The sequence below is a fragment of the Mustela nigripes genome, chromosome 3 (assembly GCF_022355385.1).
Source record: "Mustela nigripes isolate SB6536 chromosome 3, MUSNIG.SB6536, whole genome shotgun sequence".
NCBI lineage: Eukaryota > Metazoa > Chordata > Mammalia > Carnivora > Mustelidae > Mustela > Mustela nigripes.
The window spans coordinates 59,755,580-59,777,119 of record NC_081559.1 but is presented as its reverse complement, the minus strand read 5'-3'; the positions used below and the strand labels follow the sequence as shown (position 1 = coordinate 59,777,119).

Here is a 21,540-nt window from a genome sequence, read left to right as displayed (position 1 = left end):
TGTAGCCCATGAATTCCTGTACAGAGATTCTTAAAAGGAGCCCTGTGTTTTGTCATTGCTCGCAGGCAGGTACATACTTAAATATGTGCTCACAGGCTCAGAATGACTGGGGTGGATTTTAGTAAGGTGTGCAGGAAGAGCCTGGAAGTTTCTCTGTTGCTAGGTACCACCACCACCCCACCTGAGTGTCAAGCCCACGGTAAATAAGTATTTCTAAGGTAGAATCCGAAATCCTCTAAACATGTAGAAAATCCCGACCATTCAAAAATAAAAGCACAGCTCACTGAGTGCCATTCAGACACAAGGGGCCAACGCAAAAGTAATTACCTTGTTATAAGAGTAGCAGCATTGATATTTTGACATTAGAAAGTGGCATCGTGGCTCCATAAACACATGGTGACAGCTGTGTTAAAGGGGCACAGTGACTCCTTCATGCAGGAACATTAACTGCAGTATGTTATATTCAAATTGTGAACATGGTTTCTGAACCTGGGTTGAAATAGCCCCCTTTTCCCTTGAATAATATAGTCAGCAGGTAGGATTCCTTTCTCCTTGGGCTTGAACATTCTGTGTCCAGGGGTGGACCAAACGTTTACACTCTTGCTTCCCAAGATACTTCTCAATGAGATCAAGCATCATATCGAGATACCTAAAACTAAATTTTGAAGTCAAGCGGCCTTTTCAAATCAAAACTGAGATACGATGGAATGTCCAGCAAGTAATGGATCTGAGTGCACTTGAAGTTGTACCATTTATTTTCAAAAGGTATTTCTCACATCAGATGACTCTGCCAGGAAAGGAAATATCAAAGACCTCGGAAAAGTAACTATTCTTTTCTATAATCCAAGACTGGGGTGAGGGTGGGGGGCTTTAAAGATATTTCTGAGGAAGAAAAAAAATTGAACTTATTTTGAATGCCTTGTTAGACTTTGTGGAGAGAAATACTATATATGAGACCTTCTCAGAAGAGAAAGCTTTGCCCTGTGTCATAACAAGGCATTGCTCTCTCAGTTGATATGTGCTTTAATGAAAGGAGGCTTCAAAATAACTATTAGAACAGTGTCCCGTTTAATTATAAATTCACCCTGCAGTTTAGAAATTGTTTGCCTCAAAGGCATGATAAATTTGTAATATTTTGATAGGTGGTTAGCCACCAAGCACATTTTTTTTAGTGTTCCATAACTGATCTAGAAATTCTATAGTATAATTTAAATCAGAACCCTTCTCCCACCTTACTCCTAGCCTTTAGAGTCTAGCTTTTCGCAATACGTGTTTGGCCTTGGGAAGGATTAAACAAGGAATCTGGGTAAATCTGTGGCAATATAGTGCATTGTTATGCCCCAAATAACTGTTTTATTTCCCTTTTATTCACTTTTCCCTTTCCATTTCAAATTGAAATTAAGATCGTAAACTCTTTCTCTTAGATCATATACCTGAATGATGCTAAATTATAAATCTTAATTAGGTATGACTCAGTGATTTTAATCTTACAAGATAATTATTCTGAATAGGATAAAAGGTTCCCTTCAGATTGAAAGCATTTTCATTACAAACCCCATTTAAGATCAAACAAAGACCATTAAACAAACAGAATACTGTTATTCTTTTAAGCCTAAGAGTTAATACTTTTGAGTTTAAGTTGTGAATGAGGAAATAAGAACATAGGTAGAGCTTTAGTGTTTGCAAACTCTAAGCGCTTTTGATAGATTTTACTGCTAGGAATTACATGGATGGAGAGGAATCTTTTAAATAAAAATTACAGTTTTGATTATCTAAATGGAATATGCTCTCGTGCATGTGCATAGGTACATTTCTTTGTGAAGGTACTGATGTCAGGGACATTTTGGGTATTTCTTTATGAGTAATTAGGTTAACGGGGTTAGTTAGAAAATGTATCCTTTCCTGGAAAATGAAAAATTGCATTCAAGCAAAGGTAAAAGAGTAGAACATATTCATGACTTTAAGTACTTAAAAATATATTTTATGAGTCATTTTTAAGAATAATATCCAATATGTAACTTGTTAAGAATAATAGCCATTTTTACTTTTTAAAGCATATCTATATTAAAACTGACTCTCCCTTCATGAGTCACAAATCTGGAGTCAACTTTAGGCCCAACTTAAAAAAGATGGGGATCTAATCCCCTGCCCGGATCGCAGTATCCTATGCCAGCAGTATTGGTGCAAAATTCTTTAAAGAGGGATTTTCGTTTGCATTATTCAGAAGATCAAGCCACATTTTTGAGGGGGAATACTGATATGACCCAAATGGAGACTTTGGGACCCCGTATGACCTACATCTTTGTCTGACAAACTACAAGGAGAAAATATCACCACCTTTGGAATTTTATATACCTACATGAACAGTACTCTTTCTTTCTATGGGAGGATTTTAAATGTACTAAGAATAAGGATTCTCTAATTGGAAAAATAGGCTTTATGTAATGACAAGAGTACCAATCAACGAGTCATCAAAATGAATTTAGTTATGATGGTGGAATAGTGGCACTAAAGATTCTTACGCAGAAGTGGATGTTGAGACTGAGCTAAGTGTCTCTTGAGAAAGAAAAATTCTGCACATTTGCAGGATTCCTTTGGGGATTTTTTTTTTTTTAACACGAGTGTGAAATCTTTATCAATAACATTTAAGCATTTAAAGTATTAGGAAAAAATTCTACTGTTGGAAGATATTTATTATACCTTTGTCCTTTTCAGAAGTCCTCAGTGAACTCATACAATTCATTAATGGTTGTTTTGCTTGTTTGTTCTATTTTTGTGTCGTTTTATTCTGTTTTAAGATCAAAGTAAAAAAACCTTAATGGGAAACTATTTTGTACTGTTTGTCTTTAGAAGTACCTACTGAGAACACTACACAACATGTGGCATAGTTTGCTTATTACGATGGACAAAAATCCACAATTCTACCCCAATATAATTCTGTTTCTCTGGAATGGACCTTACTCTACAAATTGCCACTATTCCTAAACTTTCATATGGTAGGTGTTGCTGATGTATCATTGTAATGCACATGTGTTCCTAAACATGTATCTTTTTTGTGTTCATCTATAATTTCTAACAGCTAACTGTGCAGGTGTCTTTGTGCTGGGGTCAGGGAGAGCAAGATTTTCTACCTACCTTGCTATTTGCAGACATGCTGGGAACCGTGCTGTCTCCTCCATCTTTCCGCTGCTGGGACCCAGTTTTACTCATACCCGAGTACCATTTTGATGAGCTGGGTTTTCGTTTTGTTTTTTAGTATTTATCTGTAGGGTGGTGCTTATTTGATCATCTGGAAAATCAAATTTCACTTGAGCTGCTAGAATATGATATTTACGCCATGAGGAGGTAGTTTGAATTAATTAAGAGGATATTGAGCTGTGTAGTGGGAGGAAGTATAAATGCATTTTTTGGCAGGGACACCAGGTGAAAGACAACTTGTAGGAATGGGGAAGTAGTTAGAAGGAAATAAATTAGGGAAGTTGTTGAGGAAAGCAAAGGGTGATGAAGCTCTTCACATGATGGTTTCTAAAAATGATACTGGCAATTTTAAAAAATCAAATCCTAATATAATTATGTGAGAAAACTGATTATTTATTAAGAATTAGTGAAGTGTACAGTAAATAGCATGAAGCTATCACACTCCCCTTTTTAAAAATGACACATTCTATATCAAATCTTGAATATATGGGATTTGTGATCATACAAATTAAAAGAGCTATTGCTCCCTCTTTTCTTCTCATAATTTGAAAAAGTGTGAAAATTATACATGCCTCTCAGGATGATTCATGTTACTCTTAAACTCTTTTTTCTCCCTCAACATACTCAATTTGACTAGACCACAAGTGAGATTACAGAAGAAAAGCCATTGAGGATTGGGGTATATCTTTTTTTAAGGCTTCTTTGGAAAATAATGCATTTGTTGCCACTATTAGAGTTCAAACCATTAAGGTAGATGTATGATTTGATTTGCTTTGAGCAAAGTTTAATGAGAAATTTTGGGTCTACTCTGCATGCTAGCTGTACTTCAGTGTCCAAAGTAAAACAAACCAAGCAACCTGCCAAAGTTACCTCAGACCAGTTAAATGGAAGTTTAGAGGATGCCCAGTTTCTTTTAAGCTCCCCCAATGAATCGGATATAAAGTTGGGATTAAGAACCTCGTCTCTAAACCAAAACTTTATGCATTTCATGAGATCCTAAATTTTCTCTACTCGAAAATATTATTCCTGTTTGAAGACAATTAGAGATACCCATTCAGAATTTAAATATACTGATGATATGTACTAGAGTTAGTTCACTATCTGGCAAAGTTCAACAGCAATCTATGAAAAATTTTAAGAACATTGCCGCCACCCTAGCAGGAGTACCTCAGGAAAGTGAAAGTGGTGAAGAAAAGTGTCAGCAAAAGCTAAGACTCTATTGTATTTGTGACCCTGGGCAAGTCACTCAACCTTTTTGAGCCTCTTTACTTTTTTATAGAAGGAGAGTTGATCCAATGACTCTAAAGATTTTTTCCAATTCTATTTAATCTGTGACTGCTTGGTCATGGACTAGTATAAGCTTGAGTAAGTTGGTACCTTGCTGGTGGTCAGTGGCTGATGAAAAAGATTTTTTTGTTTCTCTTTAAGAAACTAAAGAAATTGTCTTGGAAACAATGAAGGAAGTTCAAGGACCATTTATCATTTCGTTAAACCCTTCAAGGGGGATGGTAACCATTCATTAAATATGCTTACTAATTGGTTGCAAGCAAATATGTCAGCGATTCTACTATCTTGAGAGTTGATGAGTATTAGTTAGCCAGTGCTTTTTCCCTGTAAGAGATATAAATAGACTGCAAAGCAGATTAATTTAAGCAGTAGCAGAGTTAGGCCCTTCAAATCCTTTTAAAATATGTATATAAATTACAGTTCAGTATGAAGTTTGGATCTTTATCGAAAGGGAAGCAATTCTATCTTTGTTCTGCTTTGTGTCTAGTTAGTCTTTATTCCTCCTCTTTTTACTCCCTGGAATGCTCTTTTCCACCTGTTGAAATCCTACCAGGACTTTGACATCTAACTTAGTGTTGCATCATCTGTGAAAACTTCCTTGAACCACCCTAACCGGGATCCATTTCAATATCTACTTGATATTCCCTAAGCGCTGTTAAAAAAAAAAATCTTCTTTTGATCATTTGCCATCATCTCTTCTCTACTGTAGATTGCAAGGCATTTGTGTTTCTCATTTATGAACCTGTAAACTTCTTGTGATCAGAGCACATCTAATTCATTTTTTATTTTTAATCTTCTCAACATGCCTGTACGATGCAAGACCTGTAATAGGTGTCCAATAACTATTTGGTGAATTGAATTGATAAAAGCATAGGAGACTATCACTTGGTTAATCTTTTATTAATCTTACTTAAAAAAATTGGAAGATACTTTTAAAAAATATTTAAACAACAGATATATTAAACTTGCATATTTCATTTTAAAAAGTGAAATTTCTATATTCTTCATGTAAGTTAATTACCAAGGAAAGACTTCATGATCCTGAAAAATAGTTTTATAATTAATTATATGCCTAGAAAGGAGTTTACCATCATTTATTCAGTTTTCATGTATCGGGAGAGAAGAGCGTTTATTTTATAAAAATAGAACATTCTAATAATACCTTGAAAAATCTTACAGAACAAAACTGCATAGCCTGTTTTGATTATAAAGTAATAACAAATGGCTTCAAATCTTTCTACATCTTTTTTTTTCCCTTGTGTGTTTGCAGTCCAAAAAAAAAAAAATGAGGCTACCGAATCATAAAATACTAGACCAGGAGACTTCCAAATCAGCTTCTTGCCAAAATAGGGTTATTCAGCCTTGGTTGAACATAGAAAATCAGCACCTCTGAGACATTTCATTCTATTTTGTCTTTTCTCTGATAAATAAGCAGTGTGCAGATCTGTGCCCCAGCAGCACTTAAAAGAGATTTCCTTGGGACTACATGGTATTAGGGTGCTATGATGTGAGATGCAAACTAGTTCATCTGCATTTGATAGGAGACTTTCCTTGTTTCTGCAGTTTGTGAATGTCTTTGGTTAACATTTTATTTAATTGGCATATTTTTGTTTTATATTTCAATAGTGTCTGACACTGTTACTTTATGTTGTACTAAATACTGGGTAGTAAGCAATTTAGCAGGGTTTACACCCAATGACCTTGTCTTCTGGTGGTTCCTCTGCACTACCGGTCAGGTTTGTGTGCTTATGAAGGGTCATTTTCTTCCTCAAAGCTGTCACTAATGTTAAAACAAATGGCATTGCAAAATTTTCTAAGGTAAGCTCAATTTGATCAAAGTGTTGAAATGGTAGTGAGTTAGTCAGTAGTATTTTACAAAATTTTTATTTTATATTTGTGTATTTTGATCCTGAAGATGGATGTACCAGAGAAAAGAACTTTCACCGTGCTTTGTGAAAGAAATCAGAAAAAAAAAAAAAAATAACCCCCTCCCCAAAAAAACCCCAAAAAGCAAACAAACAAAAAATGCCAACCAAACAAAAAATCCCAAAGGATCTATTGTCATTCTTTTAGAAACACAATTTTACCAAGGCAACCTATAACCTTGACTGGAAGCTCACTAGTTTTCTTTTAATTTGGGTTTTTCAGATCTGGAAAGTTCTAGATGTTATCTTACCACTTCATGCTGAAATCTAGGTTGATCTCATACACTCCATATAGAAGAAATGTCTGCAGTGCTAATTGTTGAACCTGGATTATGACAAATAAATGCCATTAAGTGAGCTACAGTAGACGAATATTGCTTAGTTAATTGCATGAAAACACTGCATCTTCAGCAGAGAGCTTCAGTAGTATAGAAGGATAGGACATTGTAGGTAGAAAAAGAGATTTTTGAGACGTACCAAAAGCTTTTTCGCAGTTGACTAAAATAATATGTTTAGTTCCTTTGTTAAATCAGCTCTACTGGTGTTCTGGAAACCATTCAATAAACTAAGCAAATTAAAATTGTTAAAGTCCATGAGAGTGAGAGTAACAATTATGAACTAAAAATCCTTGCAGTGGTAGTTTTGCAAAAACCAAACTAAATCAAGGGAAGATTTAAAAGACATAGCTACATAGCTTAGGGGCGCCTGGGTGGCTCAGTTGGTTAAGTGTCTGCCTTTGGCTCAGGTCATGATCCCAGGGTCGTGGGATCGAATCCCTCATCTGGCTCCTTGCTCAGTGGGGATCCTGCTTCTCCCTCTCTCTCTGCCTCTCCCGCTGCTTGTGCACGCACACTCTCTCTGTCAGATAGATAAATAAATAAATAATAAAAATAAAAAATAAAAGACATAGCTTAAAATTCTGCCATGTTTATGTTCAGGAAGTTGTGGGGTTTTAAGCTAACTAAATAAAAATATCCATGCAGATCTTTTGTGCCTCAAATGTCAGCCTTTTTCCTTTAGTCCTCCCAGAGGAAAACTGGGTGATTTCCCAGAGACTGTAGTAATGTAAGTTGGTAACCACAAAATAAGAGCCTTGATTAAAAGTTAGTGGTCAATTGTTGTACTCTTTTTTTGAGGAGGGAGGGGATGTTCCTCAGAAGCTTAGTTGAAAGTTGTTGTTAACTGATTTTTTTTATTAGGCCTAGACGTGACAATTCTTGAAGAATACCAAGGAGGCTATATTTGTCCTCTTGGCTTAAACCTAAAATGAAACGTAAAATTATTTCAAGTGAGCACAGCTCTGTGTGTGTGTGTGTGTGTGTGTGTGTGTGTGTGTGTGTGTGTTTGTATTCAGTAGAGCAACTAGGAAACATGACAGCACTTACAGCTCTTTTCATTCTGAGTGGCCGGTTGGTAGCTCCATTCAGACACCATCGAAGTGAGCCAATTTAAATCTCACTCCAGATTCTTGACTAAGTAGCCCAGATCTATCTGGTAGGTGGCACTTACTTGTCCCTTGGGGGATATATTTGGCACGATACTCATTCGAAGATTCAGTAAACAGGGTTTATGAGGAATTAGTTAAAACTGAAATTGCAAATGGATAATGAAGTATAGTGTACCCTCAAATGGCTTGAATATATTTGTCATGGGTGCACGAAGAGAATTTTTTAAATGGGTTATTTTAATTAGAGTAAAAACCAATCACAAATCAGCCACTTAAAATTTGCCTTCCTGCAAGGATCATTTTCTTTGAGCGACTGACCACGCCTTCTTCCAGCCCCGTCTTTGTCCAGGGTTTGGTGTAGTCATGCCCATGTCCTTGAAGAAATGTAGCATCTTTCACGAGATTTTTGTGCAAGTGAAATCAGATACCAGTTTTTATTGCAGAACCCAGCCTACAAATGTTTCTCTTTAAAGACATTTTTAATAGAAACCGTAAGGTATAAATCATTTAAGCAATTACCTGGACATTGTGGAAATGGGGCTTGGCTTGTTCTGTAGCCCCAGATGTTTCCAGATTCCAGTAATAACCCGGTCCAGATATTTACAGCTTAATTTTCTGTGCATGTGCACTTGTCCACAAATGGCTCCTATTTCCCATTTTCTGTTGGACAACTGGGCCACTTAGAGGTAAAGAAAGTGATTTCAGCTTGGGTGATGACAAACATTAATGGTTATAATAAGTTGCTTCTAGAAACTTTGATCACTTAAAAAAATGGAGAGGCTAAATCTTAGAGGATTTTATACTAAGAAATAAAATAAATTATTCAAATGGCATTTTCCTTTATGGATGGGGATGGGGTGAATAGCCTCCCCTCATTCCTCAAAATTATATTTAGCTTTGATATACTGTGTGATAAAAGTGATTTTTTTTTTAATGCGTCTTCTGGCACTGGTTGGGTTATCACGCAGGCTGCTAGTTTTCCTTGCATTACTTACTATTCCACAGTTTTTCATGTTCTGACTAGAAACTAAACAAATGGAAAATAATGATTGGAAACCATCTGCTGTGCAGAAATTTCACATATAGCAGTTAACTCTATTTTATAAAACAAGACCAAATGAGTGGATTACACTGTTGCAAGTAAATAGCAACATGCCGAAGAGCTTCCTTTGGACAAAGCAAGAGTGCAGGCAGCCAGCATTTCATTATGGAAAGTCAGTTGGTTGGGCTGTGGGACTAGATGTGCCCAGGCATTTATGTGTGTGCTTGTGTATGTGTGTGTCCATGGGCGAACAGTGTAGATGAAGGGAGCGGGTCTTTCCTCTCTACCTGTTCCTTGTGTCTCCATCCTTGTCCCCATAATTCCAATCAAGTGAGTCAGAGTATTGTAGATGCAAATAAAATTATTTCATCACATCATCCCAGATCTCTCTATTTGCTTAAAACATAAAGCCAAAATTCATTAAGCCACATAGAATAGAGATGTGTGAAAATACAGGGGCTTGGAATACTGGTTATCAAAGCTGTACAAATTATGACTTGTGGCTAGCCAAGTTAGCTTTAAATCAGTCTCTGGTCTTATCCTCTACCTGAAGAATACCTTAACTGGAAATTAGATTGAGTATATGTCCAAGAGATACTGATGGGCAACGACTATTCATATAGTTGCTACTGAAATACAGGTGTTGCATTAAGGGAAGACATGCATGAGAACAGACAGACATAAGTGGTCACAAAGAATTTATACAGATGGACCAGGTAAGGCCTGGTTTTATAGTTGTCCATATAATCAATCGATCGATTTCTCTCTCCTTCCCCCCTCCTTGCTCTAAAATCTGTTTAATATGTCAATATAGTTAGTTACTCAAAACATACATATTCTCTCCTTCCCTTGTTTGATCCTGAGATTTTGCCATAGAGCAAGAAAAGTTGTTTAAAATGGGCAGTATATTGAGTTCAAAGGACCCATACAGTTCATAAATTCTCTGGTGTCTACTGGATTTTTCATCAGGGAGACTTCCAATAAAAATGATCTATTTTAGAAATAATATTGTTTAGTAGGTTGAAATGTGGTGTAATAAAATTAGACCTTCAGTCTTCTAAAGTTACTACTTAGATGGCACCCTTGGGATGGTAAAATGGCTGTATAAGCAGATGAATCAGACAGTTCCACTGATGGGAACATTTGTCAGTCTCTGTTACAGATATAATATATTCTTATATCTGTAATCCTGACACTGTTACATCCAAATGAAATCAACATGAGGTTGTCATCTTTAAGCAAATATGTTAAGTGTTGTCTTTTGTGCTTTGGATTTGAAAGAAAGGGGCCCAGGGGAGACAGCATCATGCAAATGGAACAAATCCCATTTCTTCTGAGCGGTGCTGTTTTTCCCCTCCATGGCAGCTGGCTGTGTTATCTTTGTGTGTTTCTCTGAGTGCTGACAATTCTTTCAGTGATCTAAGTTAGGGCACATTAGAAAGTGGAAGCAGCTGTCTGTCGCTATACTGAGAGACGTGTTTGCTCTACTGCAAAGATGAAGGACCATGAATCCTTGACACACTCCCCCCCTCCCCCCTGTACTTTCCAACATGATCAACATTCAGACGCACAGATTGTCTGCTTGGACAGTTTTTTGTTCTGACTGACAGCATCTGGCATAGACAAATTTAAAAATACATAGCATGCCATGCTTGGAATGGGAACATCCCTTCTTTATTAATCTTCTCATTTAAACCATTCATTTACATTTCAAGAAAGGTTACAGCTTGATATGGTTGAAATGTTGATTTTTAAATGAATAACCTAATGAAATGTCTTGAATGAGTACCAAGCAGCTACTGTTCATTAAAAATTACACCCGATTAACACGGCCTTGAAAGCCTGAGAGGAAAGGGATTTCTTATTGTTTTAATCCACAATGCTATCCAGTGTTTACCTTTCTGGCACAAAGCGAATAGAAATGATGCCTGTACTCGCAACACTTCTGATACTGAACACAACTATGATATCACCCTTAAGCCAACAAAACACTTGGCCTTGTTTAATCAGCTTTCCTTCCCTCTGAAAACCCCCAAAGGTGTTAAGAAAAATTTTAAACATCACCAAAATATGCCTCTGTCAGGTCTCCTCTCTCTCTCCATGTCCCACCCCTCCCCCACCCCCAAAATACTATGTCTCTGTGTCCAAAGCCCAGGGGGGAGGGGTGGGGGAAAGGAAAGCTTATATGTTTTCAGATGGAAAAGTGGTAGCAAATGCTTTTCGATTAAACATTCCTTCTGACCCCACGTGGGAGGATATATATTTATTTGTCGGCATTACTTTAGTAATAAAACATAACAGTGCAAAAATTGCTCTCTTTCTCTGCCTCACGTCACCTCCGACACACTCACATTTCTTATCCATTTTCAATTGCACAGCCAACCTCAGCAACATGCTTGTCTGGCATTTATGTAAAAATAATATGAAAATTGGCCCTATCAGTCCGTCTGTGGACTTCGAGTCCAGGGGTGGGGGCGGGAGGGGAGAAGGAGATCCTCCTTTTATTACACATTGTAGACTTTTCCTCTCACCAAGAATTTCAGCCAGGACCACTCAGCTGCAGGTGTGGCCACAGTAGTTGTGAGAGGTGTTTGGAGGGGGGTAGTGCAGAATGATAACCGAAAAAGAAACTGTTCAAGGGCTAGGTAGTGATATGTGAAGCAAGTGTGCTGGTTAACTTGGAAAAAGAGGCTTCAGAGGGAGGTTCAATTAACAGTTGTAGGCAGAAGAGGTGATGTATTTCTTCAGCACGTGTAAGAGGTCATTTGCTTTAGGATACATTTTGACGAATTTCAGAGAGAAGTAGATGCTGAAATAAAAATGAAGACAGATTACAGCTTCATATCAAAGGTACTTTTACATTCTTGAGTATGAGAGGGGAAAATGGCGCATTTTTATCCCATGGGTTATATATTATTTTTAAATGTTGCTAATTTGTGTATTGTGTACTTTTTTTTTTTTTTTCATTTAAACAAACTAAATCTTGGAAACTAACAATATCTTTGAATCTGGAATCAGCTTATCCCTCTACCCCACAACCCATATCCGGGCTCTGGAAATTTAGGGTGGACACTGTTTGGTTGCTATTTTTCTTTTCCTCTCTTTCTTCCCTTCCTTCCCTCTTTTCCCCTTTCTTTCCTTTTTCAAGAAGCTAATGGCAGAGAATCAAATCCGAGTAGATCTAGTTCCAGCATTTTGATTGCCAGTAAATATTTTATAATCAACGTTTTAAATATAAATTACTTAGTTTGTTATTTTCCATTTTGATTTTTTTTTAATGACTAGGTTTTCAAGGTAGTGCCAATGTGCATCTGTAAGCAAACTGGGAATGGGTTAGAGAACACAATTCCCTCGTGTAAAAAGCCAGGTTTAGCAGTAATGCTTTTAATCTGGACTTGTAGAGGATTCAGGAGCATCCATAGATCTGCTCCAGTAATTACCATACCCCAAGTGGCACGGGAAGAGACATTTGCCTAAAAACTTGATGTCTTTATTACGCTGTTTACATTTTAATTAGAAACATGAAAATTACTGATTCATACAGGCAACTATAGTTTAAGTGGTTTCGTTCACCATCCAATAAATCAAAAAAAAAAAAAACAGTTGGCATAAATAGTTTACTAGGAATCATTCGTGGGAATAATGTGTTGGCACTATAAGCTGCTTAAAATATGTTTTTATTTTACTAGAGGTAGAATTTGCATATAAATTAGAGAATGGCATTTTAAGTTGACAGTCATTTATGCACGATACCACCCACATGCACATACAGATATGGCTGTGTGGATATACTTTCTATGAGTTTAGAAGGTTTTGCCGTATCGTGGTGGTGGAGATACACTGAGTCTGGTCTGTGAGTTTTTAAAATGCATGTCCTCTCTTAAAGTCCATTCAGAAGTGCTGTGGGTGTTCTAAATATGCAAAGCCACACACACATCTTTTATCTCTTGGGCAATATCAACTCGCAATAGGAAAGATGTTTATTTCTTGTATGTTCCGGGTATGTCTCAAGAAAGAGCTGCTGTTGCACTTGCTCATTCATTCCCTCTTTCCTTTTCTCCCATTCCCCCCTAACTTTTGCATGTACCTGTCGGTGCGGCTGCCCTAAAACCACTTTCCACTCCGAGCGCTGGACTGAAGCAGGGGGTAGCTGTCAGAGTCCATTCCTGAGTCAGCAGCACATCCATTGCCTGAATCTTGCGACAGTCACTCATCCAGTTTTCCCCTCCCCAGGGGACAAGCGTCCTCCTCATCAGTGAGGAGGAATGACCCTTCTGTCTGGCATGCTCAAAATCCCAAATCTCCCCACTTCGGTGTGTGAGTTCAAATCCCCCCTCCTGGAGGCAGGGCTGGGACTCCAGCTAATGACTCCGAGATACAGAGGGTCAGTGCACTGGTGAGCTGGAGAACCAAGGCATCGTGTGAGCCTACATTTTTCCCATAACTGTAGACTCCTCTCCTCCCTCCCTCCCCTTCCAGACCCTTTATTATAGATCAATATTATGCAAAAATGAACCAGGAATAGCCACAGCCATTAAAGCCCATTTTTCTTTTCGTTATCTCTGTTAGAAAGTTATTGGCCGAGGGGAGAGGTGGCTCTGTTACTCTTTTTTTTGTTGTTGTGTTTATTTTTTTGTTTGTTTTTTGGTTGAATGGAAGCGTGTTTATTTTGTATCATACGCCCATGGGCCATAGGTAAAAATGAATTTTAAAAATATTACACAGGAGGAAACATCTACACATAGGTGTTATACCAGAAACGATGCAGCAGTCATTGTTTTAAACTTTTGAATGGGAATGCGTTACACTGAACCTCCCGCTTGCTAACTGCATGATGTGATTTCTGGGAATTAAAGGGAGTAAGTAATTCTCATGAGGGGGCTTCCGATGATAAATTTGGTACTTCATTTCTGCATCTTTTGGGTTGTTGTCGTCGTCATTGTTGTTACTGTTTCTTAAAGTTCTAGGGGCTTGGGAAAGTCTTAAGATGCTAATTGGTTATTTTGTGGCATCCTCACCATTTCTGATTTTAATGAAAAGTCACTTAAGAAAGACCATTTTCTTCGTCACCGAGGTAACTGGTTCAGGTTGTCAAACCAGGGCTTTTAAAAACAGTTACTAGTGCTTTCCATCTCCCAGGCAGAGTTCCTGAGCATGTTAGTTAGGGTAATAGTGAATTCATGGCCATATGCTTATTGGTTTGCTTTGCATCACCTCTTTTTTATGGGGGTGGGGGGGGCAGGCAGGGCGCTTATTAGGTCTCTGTATTTCCTAGATGTGATTAGGCACAATAGTTGAGATCCGTAAGGGCAGAAACATGCTGCTTACTTGTACACATGGCAAAATTCTACTAGTTCTGTGCTGTCTGGTAAATCCTGTCTGCTTTATGCAGTGTGGCCCGAAACAGTTGTGTGGTGAGGGAATGCTGGCTGCTGGCCAGCCATTGACTATGAAATCCTGGGTACCTGAGAGCTTATCAGTTCTTTTGCTTTGTAAAAGAAAAAAGTGATGAAAATGTTGGTAAACTGCCATGAAGGTTTAAGGCTGCTGGAACAAGATGCCGTGTAATCAGATTGGAAAATGGAGCTTGAGATTCTCTGCATGGAGAGCAGCCGTCTGTGGACCCCGTGAGCCGCTGTGCAAGTGCCCGAGCTGACCACTTTGTTAGCAAATCAGCTTGTTTGCTGCAGCAGCAGGGTGGAAAACACCAGAGCTTGTGATGGTATGTAACGGACGGAGAGCTCCTGCATGGCACAATCTAATCAGCTTGCAATTAGCTCGGGCTCTACAGTCACCTTCTTCATTTTCTTCTTTCCCCCTCTTTGTGTTAATACTGTGCACTTTAAACAATTAAGTGAGGGAAGTAATCCTTCAAGCAAATCAAAGCCATCCTTTAATTTTATCACTCTGCTGAAAAAGTATCAGGTGGTCCACTGGTCTTCATCAGATGCTGGAAATTCTCCGGCTTACTGTAGCATAGAGAGGGGCTTTAACGAACTGATTTTTTAAGAGAATCTTTAAAAATATCTTGGCGGGGATTGCGGGGGGGGGGCAGAAAATGGTACATCATTTAAACTGGCAATGAAGTTAAAATTAATAAGGGAGGGATTGCAAAAGCCTTTTGGTTTATATACAGCAGTGAATCGGTTTCATATTTTTAATAACCAGAGGCAGGCTGTGTGTGTGTATGTGCGTGCATGTGTGTGTGTGTGTGGGTGGGTGGGTGGGTGAAAGAGAGAGACCTGTGTGTATCTATCTCATATATAAAATCCTTGACGCTGCTGTTTGTTTAGGCATTTCTGTATAGCACCTTTCTGAAGGCTCTGATGACATAGCCACTTGTACTGATAATTCCACTACTTCACCTTTAGCGAACTTGATTCACTAAGGTTTAAGAGAACAAGGATATCATTGCTGATCAAATGTGTTACTTGTTAATCCTTTAAAATAAAATTCAGATCATGTGGGGGAGAGGTGAGAAGAGCAAAGCATAGGTTTGCAAAATCGGCATAACAGTTTTACATTTTATTTGATTCAAGGACAGTGACTTCTGAAATACTACTTAAAAGACACCTATTTATCAAAATAAAATAAATAAATCCTCTCATAGTATTACTTATGCTACCTTGTATCAATTTTCCTATTCCAGAAAGCTTTTGTTAAATATTCTCCATGTGCATGAATCTCTGACCAGATATGTTTTATTAGGTGTTTATCATGAGGTAGAAAATGGGCATTATTTCATGAATGTTTACTTTGGAAAGCAGCACAGGGAATGAGGATTGGAATTTGCTTTTAATGATTACCAAAGAACTAATTAAAGTATTTTAGGTGACTTTGTTGCAAAATAGTCAGTTCCTTTCTGGGGGTGGTTTGTGTTAAGAAAAATGAACATAGTCATAATATTATTGATACTTGATCACATTAGTATCATAATTGAATTCTCTCCATGTTGTCAACAGAAGAATTTGTTTGTCTTTATTAAATGACACAGTCCTACTAATAAGCTCTTTAATTTTTGCCTTCAGCAAAAAAAAAAAAAAAAAAAAAAATCTCACAACTTACATTTATAACCAATCATGTGGACTTAAGGTTTCTTTTTTTTTTAAACAATTTAAAAAGTTTCACTATTCATGTATTAATGCTGTTTGAAAGATAGCATGTCTTCCATTTTGCTCTACTTACTTGATTATGTATCTTACTTTGTATTTGGAAGAGTGATTTCAGTTTGAGAGAAAATGAAAATAGTTAATATAAAGTGCATTTAAAATTAGGTTGGCTCCTAAGTTTGCCTCAGGGCTTTGCTGGTGTTGCATCAACGGGTCCTTTTGTTGTGTTTTGAACTTTTTTTTTGTTTTTAATTAAAAACACAGATGAAAAGAAACATATATCACCTACACCCATCTTAGGCTGCAAAGATTCACTTTATACTCCTTTAGAGGACAAACTCCATTAGATATGCACTTACTGTCCATCGGATTGTAAATCTTACAATTTAATGGTAATTCAGTGAGCAGTTATTGCTTCAGTGGCCTTTTTTTCTTTCTTTTTTGTCCCATCTCACTTGTGAAATAGGGTTACCCTTTACAAGTGTCACAACCATAGATTCATCTTTTGTACTTTGTAGTTGTTCCTGGTGCATCATTCTCAAAGTTGAAAAAAAAAAAAAAGCAAAGCGATGGAGGAACCATGGGGTGGGGTGGGGAGTGTGCGTGCGTGTGTGTGTGTGTGTGTGTGTGTGTGTGTGTATAGAGGGGATGGGGGCTCTGGACTGAGGAGTTTCATGCTTATTCTACAGAGAGACAGAGAGAGAGAGAGAGACCCAGAAAGATATAGGAACTCAGGCAACAGAATAGCCAGAAGCGTCAGCATCAGTCTAACAGATTAATCCCTTTTTCTAAATAGGCATTTCCTCTACCCTCATTCTCAGTCTAATGTACATTTTTCCATAACAGATTGCATTCTGCTCTTGAATTCCTGGAAGTAGAAATGGGATCCGATGAGGATAAGTCTCTTTGCCTTGCTTACACTGTTAATATTCTTATCCTTTTTGGACATTGCAATACTTTTTTTTTTTTTGTAGAAACAATATACACATTCATAAAGAAATCATAAAGGGAATCTCCTTTTGAAGATAATCAGTTCTTTTCAGGAACTGCAGGTTACATGGTGCACAAATGAGCTCTAAGTGGGGGGATTTAAAGTCCTGCTATAGCATTTAATTTCTTGAGGAAAGGAGTTCAGTTCAAGGTTAGCCTGTTATTGTGGCACTGGCAACTACTTCCCGCGTCCCCGCTCTTCTGCCAGCGGTACTGCACAAAAGGCAGTCATTTTTATTTAATACGTAGGGAGGTATTAATCACTGCAGCATTTTCTTGCAAAAATTTATCTTATCATATTCATTGTTTCACTACCCATGACAATAATAGGTGTTTAATTACTCAATAACAGCCGTTTATAGATTCCATTTTTCCTGTGTGCTGGACAATTGGTATTGATTTTGTACTTTGATGCAACATGAAACTGTATTAAACACAATTAGAATTCCAAGGCTGGTAAAATGTGCATTTGTTATGGTAACTGGTCTTGCTTTGAGAAGCGGCGAGCGTCTTCTAATCCAGGCAGTGCCTTTGGAGTAAAAAGGATATTTGATTTTCTTGCAGCGCTGTGGTTAAAAATGAATGCCCCTTTTTCTTTCCCCTCATGTTGCGTGTGTCTATGCACACACGCATGTGCACAAGTGCGTAGGTTTAGTTTTAGTGAAGCAATAAGGAGTTTGGATGAAATGAACAGATTTGAAACGGATGGTTCTTTACAGTCCGAGAAACCATTGTGTATAGGTGAACGCTGACTCCGTGTCATCTTGTAATTGTGTCTCTTTGGTTAATGCTATAGGTCTTCATCGTATCAATAAATAAGTTATTACCTGGGGTGAGGGTGGGAACTGTAGGAGATGAAATAGCACCTTCATCTCGTGCTGGATTCTGGTCCACTTCCTTTTAAGGTGTCGAGGAAGACCTCCAAATCCCTATTGTGTCATAAGTTAAACATTGGGTTTTGTTAAAATTGGCACTAAATAAAACCTTTCATTTACCTGACACTATTATGTCACAGTCAGGCGGCCTGAAATCTTGCCCAGAACTAAACTCAATCCTGTGTTCCAGTAACAGTGCAAGTCAGCTTGTGTTTTGCCTTGCCCTTGCTTTTCACAGACGCATTTCCATGTGCATTTGGCATGTTCCAAACCATAATTTGAGGGGACTCACTTGTTGGCCAGTGCATTAATTGCCTAGGATTTTCAGCTCCTTACAGATTTATTTCCTGTGGCGGAAGGTCATTTAGCCTTACCAAAATAAAAAGCAAAATAAACCAAGGACAGACGAGAGGTTGCTTAATCTTATTTTTCATGAGTGGGGGAGCTTGTATCCTTGCTAAATATTACTTTGTATTCTTTCTGAGGGCTGTAGACCTTTAGGCTGAAATTTCACAGTGGTATAGAGTGATCTGGATAACTCCCCTAACCCCTAAAAATGGAGGCTGCCCATTGACACAATTGCTTTCTGAATCAGGAGGGTGTTTTAATTGCCGATCTCTAATGATTACTACTGCAACGTGAATTGACATGACTACTTCGTCATAGAATTAAAAAAAAAAAAAAAAATCTGTGTAGCAGGTACAAAACTTCAGGGAAGATTTTACAAATACTTGCCCTGTGCTTCCTAGAACAGAAGCAGTCACAGTCAATTGCTTCTTAGTTTTAATCAGACATTTCTTATTCAGTTAATATTTGTATTGTTATTTTCCATATGGGCTGTCATATGACAGCATATGTTAACATTTGTAAAGCCATAAGAAAATAAATATAAATAATTTACATCTGGCCAGTGTAGTTTTTTGTTTGTTTGTTTGTTTTTTGTTTTTGTTTTTTTCCTTTTCTTGGAGCTCCAAGAACAAGAGAAAAAAATAAATTGATTGGCCTGCCTATTTTAAAACAATCATTTTATTTTTTGCTCATAGACATGAGAAGAAAAGCCAGCTTTCGTTCCAGAAGTATGTGTTATTTGTTTATTTTGCTTTACTGGGACTGGGCAGAGACTAGCAAGAGGAGGCTTCTCTGGTAATGGGATCTGAGGTCTGCAAAGTCCTGTGCAGACAGATCCCTCCATCACACAGCAAATCGCTTCTTGGGCTTCCAACAGCTGGGTGGGGAATGCTGGAACTTGTAACTTAGGATCACGCCTCAAAGGAGAGTTAAAAAAAAAAAAAAATACAGAAATTTTCACATTTTTGGCATTTCTCCTACAAATTAAAACTAAGGTCCTCTTGATGCTCTGACCTGGGTCCTAGGTCCCTGGTGATTTGTGTGTGTCCTTTCCAGATGAACTGCTTTGTGCTTTCTATTTCTGTTTAGACAAATCACTTAATTTTGAATAATGTGAGTGTAGGCTCAATTAAGTGAAAGATGATCACATGTAATTAGCTAGCTACAAAGTGGATTACCTAAAGAACTGATATAGACGCTCTTTTTATGGTTAAATACTACTTTTTTAGGTAGGCTTTCAATGTAAAGAGGAGTGTGTTGGTTTTTAAGGAGTATCTAGAAGAGGATTGGAGCTGCACAGCTCACTTACAGCAGGGTGCATGTATTCCTTCTCTGTGCTTGCCAAGGGCCAACTTATGTGGTGCAAATGGAAACTTGGCTTTCTGAGGAAGCTGAGTCCTCACTGGGACACGCAGACTGCATGTGGATTTACACTCTGGCATCCATACGAAGAAGCACCATCTCCATTTTCATAGCTCTTTATCTCAGACATGGCTTTCACGTCTGTTTAAAGCACTCTTGCTCTTATTTAAGGTAAAGTAGGATCCTGGGTCTGATGATCTTTTGACTATTTCTAACCATAAGGTCTGTGATTCAATAATGTTTCCTGGAAGCCATTCTCAATCTCTCTCTCTCTCGCTCTCTCTCTCTCACACACACTGCTTTATTTTCAACATGAGAATAGCAAAAATGATACCAGTTGTAGCTTATTACAGGTTTTATCTCCTGTTAGCAGGGAGCTCGATCTTTCCTAGTAGGGGAAAGCTAGGCACACTGAACGAATGTATTTTCTTTGGGTTTTATTTATGCTGGCACCGAACGATATCAGTGGGACCCTACCTGAACAAACTGACCAAGTATTCGACTAGCTGCACCAGTCATTTCCACAAGGGATCGTGTAGAGAATACCTCGGGACTCCTTGGGAGAAATCTATTTTGAGAACCTGACTTTTGTCATCTTGCCTCACAGAAACTTCCTCGGTCCTTGTGGACAGTATAGTCTGTGTGCGGCCATTGCTTGGGTAAGCATTCATATCCTATGTGATGACTTCTGAATCCCTTTGACTTTTTTACTTTAGGGCAATACAGTGTTTTGTTTGTGGAAGCACTCATAGACTCCAGTGGTTTAGTATGTCCACTTTATTTTTTCTTTCTCTTTCTGCCCTTACAGAGTTCCCCTGCCCCCCCTCCCTCCAAACCTCTATGGCGCCCCCTCCTACCCTACAGTCCGCTCCGCAGTATTCCTCTCACCTCACTTCTAGCTGTCTGAATAAAAAAATCGATAAGACTATTAACGCCATTTGGAACTTTTTAAAAAAGAGAAATAATATTTTAATTACTACTGACATGCCAGTTTGAAGCCCATATCCTCCTTTATGACAGTTCAGTTTAGAAACTACATTGCTTCATTTCAGTAACTTTATTACCATTTGGCTCAGAGATTGCTATTTCGCCTTGGCCACAGATTTCATCAGTTGCCCGGTTCACCTTTGTCCACACTATACTTGTGAAATGACCTCGTCCGTTAGTGCTTGTCAATAGTAAATTGCTATATTCTACGCCTAGAAACACACCAAATGACTACAACTCTTTATTGAATGACTGAGTTTGCAGTTAATTTTTTTAAAATTAAAACTTAATTGGAATGGTCTTAATTACTACTTAGTCCTGGTTAATGGAGGCACTGGTTAAGGTCGGCTACCACAGACGCCATTCTTATTGGTAGTGGGAGCGCTGAACACGGGGTAGTATGTGGGTGTCTGTGAGACCAGTGTGTTTTCTTTGTCCCCTCGCCCAGGTTCTAATGATTCTATCAAAAGAACAGTGTGCAAAATAACAGTGTGGAAGTTTCAGTTATTCTGACGACATCATATTAATTTTCTTTTTGAGAATTCCCAGTGACTAAGTCATCTCTTCACAGAAAGTTCTTTTTCAATGGTGAGAAATTTGTGCTATTGTAATTTATACAAATAGGATTCAGTGTCAAGGTGCTGCTTTTTTCCTTAAAATAATTATTGAAAGAATCTTAAATATGATGTCCCCTTTAAACAGATGACTAAAATAGTGTATTAGGGAGTACTCAGAAGTTTATGATTGTGTCAGGTTTGGATACGTCTCTGTTAAATATGGCATTTTCTTACCTATCTATAGACTTCTTTTCACTATAAAATTTACGTGAAAAGGAAAAACGTCCACTGCTCACCTCTTTTTTTTTTTTTTCAAATAGTTTGGTTCTTTATCTCCTTAGCAAAGCTTTTACCATAAATAGGTCACTGTTAAATTGCTTGTAAATTAAGGTAAAATAAAAGGGCAGTATACT

The 21,540-nt window shown here is 37.8% G+C and overlaps 1 protein-coding gene across 1 annotated transcript in view; it reads left to right on the top strand.

Annotated features, from left to right (window-relative positions):
• The window catches only part of FIGN (fidgetin, microtubule severing factor), a 127,026-nt gene that overhangs the window by 7,763 nt on the left and 97,723 nt on the right, over positions 1-21,540 (top strand). The window lies entirely within an intron of this gene.